Source organism: Mus musculus, chromosome 3 (genome assembly GCF_000001635.26).
Source record: "Mus musculus strain C57BL/6J chromosome 3, GRCm38.p6 C57BL/6J".
Lineage (NCBI taxonomy): Eukaryota > Metazoa > Chordata > Mammalia > Rodentia > Muridae > Mus > Mus musculus.
The window spans coordinates 4,333,354-4,339,628 of NC_000069.6; the positions used below are offsets into that span (position 1 = coordinate 4,333,354).

General features: G+C 39.0%; 1 non-coding gene across 1 annotated transcript; it reads left to right on the forward strand.

The window, feature by feature from the left end:
* Nucleotides 1–5,644: 5,644 nt before the first annotated feature.
* On the forward strand, nucleotides 5,645–5,763 carry n-R5s194. Its single transcript, XR_003954706.1, has one exon. It is a non-coding gene; the product is annotated as a 5S ribosomal RNA (ribosomal RNA).
* The last annotated feature ends 512 nt before the right edge of the window (nucleotides 5,764–6,275 follow it).

The following is a 6,275-nucleotide window of genomic DNA, read 5'->3' on the forward strand; positions in this document are numbered from 1 at the left end:
TCTGTAATTGTTATCTTCATAGTATTGCTTAAAACTCTAGACTATAAGCTTTAAACTTATTGCTTTTATCAAAACTGCATATTGAACCAGTCAGAGATTTATAAATGAAATACAAATTCACAAAAAGATAGTAATGTTATATAAAAGAATATCTTTGCTTGAAACTACTTGTTTCTTGGGTTAATAGTGAAGATATAGACCAACATATGTCAAACTTAGTTTACGCCTTATTTTTATATGCTATCACACCAATTTCTAGGCTTGTTACTGTTGAAAATTTTTAGGTTAAAGTTATCCAGTTTTACTATTAGTCATTATTCTTAATAGCTAATCAATTTAATAGTGTATCTCAAAATAAAACTGAAAACTATTAAAAAGGAGAAGAAAAACAAAAGTCTTAATAGTCACTGAAAATTGACTTATAAATGACCTAGAAATCCTCTGGTAACTTAAGAGATACATAGACTAGTATCTGTAAGAAAATGGTTTGTCTAAAACATGAATATAAACGTAAATACAATTTATTTTAATTTGTGATTTTTTTCTTTTTGCATTCTTTTGGTTTTTGACATTCAGTATTGGCAAACACAAGTATAACTTGACAAAAATATAGATACACATTTGTGTCTTTCCATAATGTTAGGATCTATGAAATATTATCTTAGTTAAGGTTTTACTGCTGTGAACAGACACCATGACCAAGGCAAGTCTTATAAAAAACAACATTTAATTGTGGCTGGCTTACAGATTCAGAGGTTTAGTCCATTATCATCAAGGTGAGAGCATGGCAGTATCCAGGCAGGCATGGCGCAGGAGGAGCTGAGAGTTCTATGTCTTCATCCAAAGGTTGCTAGTGGAAAACTGACTTCCAGGCAACTAGGGTGAGGATCTTATACCCACACCCACAGTGACACACCCATTCCAACCAGGTCACACCTATTCCAAAAGGCCACACCTTCAGATGGTGCCACTCCCTGGCCCAAGGATATACAAACCTTACAAATATCAAACTCAAAAATAGGTTGGTTTTGTTGGTTGCTATTTATACAGTAGTTCCAGATACCCTTGATAGCTGAACATTGAAAAACACCTGTTTCCTTTTTTTTTCTGATTTGAATTATTAGGGCTAACCCTCAAATCACATGTCACTATCAAACAGTGAGTCATTTAGTCATTATATGTGTATGTTACAATATAGCCATGGAAGTTTTAAAGAGGCAATGCCATTTAAAGAGTTTAAAGAGTTGTAAGAGGGCTTAATGGAGGCAGTAAGAGAGAGGGAATAGATAACAGGAGATACAAATGAAGTCACTTCAGATAATTTTGGACATTTACAAGCCCAGCCAAAGAGCTACTGAAGACACTGAGACTATTTAGGTCCCAGGACTGAGTTCAGTTTCTGTACCATTGAAGTTATAGGAACAAGACAAAGGGCGGTGCATAGAAATGAAGTGCATGACCAGGTCTGTACTAATGAATAGATGCACAGACAGATGCCAATTTAAAAAGTTCAAGTTGGGTTGGAGAGTTGGCTCCGTGATTAAGAGCTCTGACTGTTTCAGAGGTATTGAACCACATGGTGGCTCACAACCATCTGTAATGTGGTGCAATGCACCCTTCTGCTCTGTCTGAGCCTTGCACATATTGGTAACTTCCTGTGTCTTAGGTGCCTCCTTATTTTCCCCAAGAGGGAGTGTTTCAATCTGGAATAAACAACTTCCTAAAATACAAAATGTATCACAGTGCACCACCTTTACTTTCTAAAAACTCATGAAATTACAACACCGTATTAAAATGGAAATCTATAAAATTATTTTTAAAAATTCCCATTAGACTTTCTGATACACACTGTAGTAATATCAGCACTGTGGGACTGAAGCAGAAAAATCATGAGTGGAACTGAATCTAGGCCACATTAAAAAAATCATGAACAAAATTAAAAAATAACACAAAATATGTCTTCATTATCTACATAGACAGAAAAATAATTAGACATTTAATTTGAATACATATGTACCCAAAATATAAATTTATTTTCAAAACAAACACGATCTATCATGTTTTGTTTGCTCTTTTTTCTCTTATAATTCAAACATCCTTTTTATTTTCAAAATTTCATTGAGATTTTTTTCATTTTAAATAAATCAAACGATAGGAATATATTTAGCTATTGCACAAAAGAATAATCAAATATCTGTTCTTTGGACAAAATTATAATACTAAAATGATAATTCTTGTTTCCTAAAAAGATTTTTGCTCTAGGCTCAAGCTGTTACGAAATGTACTGATTACCAATGATATCTGTGAATTCTCATTATCCCTGACAGTTTGGGTTTGTCAAGTCACCAAGAACACTTCATTACTCAGTACTTTGCTACTGCTCTGAGAAGAAATACAAGTTCCTAAAGGCCTACAAGTCACTGCATGTTTACCAAACAATCAATATGTCACCGTGTGACCAATGTGTCAATGTGTGTCCTCCTGACCATGAATATTCCATGTCCTGTCTGAACAAAACTTATCTAACATGGGTAATACTTCATATAGCATATCACAAGCTTTTCTTAGAAACAGTGGTCCATGTTTCAGGATTCTGGGCATGAATCATTGGAAAGAGTTAAATTAGCGTGCAAATGAGAGATACATGACACTTAAACAAACTGTGAAAAGGACATGTGTGTGCAATGCAGGAACCAGAGCAGAAAAGCAGAGTGTGGCATGCTTTGACATCAGCTGTCAGTGTGCAAGCTCAGGCATCCAATTTCTTGTTCTTGATGCTGCGGGCCTGAGTAACAGAGGCTTTCAACTGAGAAAAACTGGTCAGTCCTGGTTGGAGGGTTCTGGTGAAGAGAAGCAAGTGTGAGTAGGGAGCAAAAGTCTCTTCCCTGCTTCCACTGAGGTGGTAGGCTCCACCTCCATCTCTTTCATGCCTTCCAGGTTACTCTGTAATTCCATGCCACCCTGCACTGAGTTGAGTTGGGCTTGGCCCCATGAGAGGCAGACTAGTCAGTGGGGAGTGTGGCAGAGCCTCAGGCAGAGCTTCAGGAGAGCAGATCTCTTCCCAATTGTTACAGTTCTTAGGACAAAAGGCCCAGACAATGGAGTAGTTTTCGCACAATTTTCATTGCCTAGATAGGATTTATATACAGTTTTGGGGATGATTCAGGGGCAGCAGGCACTTCTCTTTGACTGGGACTGAGAGTCGGAAGAAACCTTATTTGCATTTGGGAGGGCTTGGTACAGCTACTACCACATACCTCTCTGCAGGGGGGCTGTGATAGGCTGTAGGGGAGGTGTGGCCAAACTCCTTCCATACTATATGCAGGTGGAAATCACTGCTCATCAGGGCTCCGGAGTTCCAGACCTTTACTCAAATGGGGACCAGGCTGTCTGTGCATAGCCTACCACCCTACATGATACTGCCCTATTTCTCTACATGACACCTAAGGCACGTAAATATTAATGTTGAACTTATAAAAGTTACCAAATAGATTAACATGTAAATTTGGAATCCATGAATATAAAAACCTGTTGTATATTTAAGGAAAATGCTTTTTGAAGGTTTAACAAAAATAGGAACTATTTTTAAAGTTTCACAATCAGGCGAAAGCCATCATTATGCAAATGAAGTTAAGGTACATGCAATCAACCATAACTGCAGAAACATAGGTGCCTGATGGTTCTGGAAGGCCACATAGGGTTACACTTAGGATTATAATGAAAATGAGCAACCCAAAATTTGGTACAGATTAATATATTATCCAAAAAAAAAAAATAACAAATGTCCACTTGTTTAAACTTAAAGTCACTAGCATCTATTTTAATTTCTTTTTTTTAACACAACAAAAATTTATTTCTTTGTGGTTCGAAATGAAAATAGAAGGAAGAAAGGAAGGACTGAAGGCCTGTACAACTGTATTATTTTGGTCTATCATGTACAAACTCGGCAATCATGTAACTTACATCAGAATCATTTAGTATCTGTAAAACTAAAATTAATAGTATATATTGAAAAATGCAATATATATGTGTGTATATATTATATATATATATATGAGTTTACTTTTTAAAAACTGACACAAAGAAGGTGGCATCCTTGTGATTGAAAAGAATGTGTTTATTTATATTATTTGTAAACTCGGTGTGTAAATCACTCTTCCTGAAAAATCTGATCAGAATATACTAACACATATTGTTGGAGTAATAAAAAATAGTAAATAAAAATATTTGATATTCATGGTAGCAAAATAAAGCCACTATGGTTGATAAAGTAAATAAACATTGGAAATAGGAGTAATGGTTAGCAGTGATTAGCCCCTTCTTCCTAATATGGAAATAACTTGCAGCTAAGTCCAATATAACATTTACATAAAGCATTGCCCTCCTTTCAATTATTGCACTTTTTTCCCTCTCCTTAGGATTTTTCAATTGACATAGTTACCAGTTCTCTCTTTCACTGGCTCTAAGACTGAATTCTGCGCTGGGAAAGGGGCTGCAGTGACCAACATTGTTTCTACCTTTTTCCAAGGATGTTTGCATCTGCCTTGCTTGCATGCTGGTTCTTTATCTCACTGGTTGGTGCACTGAATCCATCAGAGAAACGTAAGACTGTAAAGTAGAATGTTAGAATCTGATATGAGCCCAAAGATAATGGGAAGTAGGGCACTCCCATTGTCCCCCCTGGTGGCATCAAGAACTGGCACTGCAGATCAGCTCCAAGCCCAGTGACATCCCACAGAGATGACAGAGATCCACACATCTGTGGACATGGCAACCACCATAAATACCCAGAATTAACTTAACTCACCTTCTACCTTAACCTGTGTGAGGCTACCTCACTATCCAAATACAAAGCAAATCCCTCTGCTCTCTCTCTCTCTCTCTCTCTCTCCACACACACACCCCATTGCCATCCTACCCCAAAATAAAACCTCTGCCAAGTGGAACTGCTTTAGCAGTATGGTCTGTTCATATGCTAGCTGCACTTCTTCTTTTTTTTTTTCATTTTTTATTAGGTATTTAGCTCATTTACATTTCCAATGCTATACCAAAAGTCCCCCATACCCACCCCCCCACACTCCCCTACCCACCCACTCCCCCTTTTTGGCCCTGGCGTTCCCTTGTACTGGGGCATATAAAGTTTGCAAGTCCAATGGGCCTCTCTTTGCAGTGATGGCCGACTAGGCCATCTTTTGATACATATGCAGCTAGAGTCAAGAGCTCCGGGGTACTGGTTAGTTCATATTGTTGTTCCACCTATAGGGTTGCAGTTCCCTTTAGTTCCTTGGGTGCTTTCTCTAGTTCCTCCATTGGGGGCCCTGTGGTCCATTCAATAGCTGACTGTGAGCATCCACTTCTGTGTTTGCTAGGCCCTGGCATAGTCTCACAAGAGACAGCTATATCTGGGTCCTTTCAGCAAAATCTTGCTAGTGTATGCAATGGTGTCAGCGTTTGGAAGCTGATCATGGGATGGATCTCTGGATATGGCAAGCACTTGATGGTCCATCCTTTTGTCACACTTCCAAATTTTGTCTCTGTAACTCCTTCCATGGGTGTTTTGTTTCCTATTCTAAGAAGGGGCAAAGTGTCCACACTTTGGTCTTCGTTCTCTTGAGCTTAATGTGTTTAGCAAATTGTATCTTATATCTACGGCCATACCACCCTGAACGCGCCTGATCTCATCTGTTCTCAGAAGCTAAGCAGGGTCGGGCCTGGTTAGTACTTGGATGGGAGACCGCCTGGGAATACCGGGTGCTGTAGGCTAGCTGCACTTCTAACACAACATTGGTGCCAAAACCCAGGAATCCTTACCCAGGAGAGCTTCAGAGTCCAGGTGGCTGTTGCCACTGCCCACTGGTGTGACTGTGGATGATCAAGTGTAATTATGCAGTGTGGACTGCGGTCACTACCACTGACAACACCACCTGGATCCACTGCCACCTGCTGCTACAGCCACACCACATGGATTTCCACTGCTGCTGCAGAATACTGCCACCTGCTGCTGGGAGACTCACAGACTTCTACCATGTGAGCTGTGCTGCCACAGTCCACCATGTGGAGTTATCCTCTGCCACATAGGTTACACAGTCAGGCAGACCCACACCAACCATGAAGTTCCACATTTCCTGCTACAGACAGAAAAACAAAAAACAAAAAACAAAAAAGACAAAAGACAAAAAACAAAACAAAACAAAACAAAACCAGAAAAACAAAAAACTCCAAACCACCAAAGACTCCAGCCAAACCCAACAGCATCAGTCCCTTCTCTAAGGGAA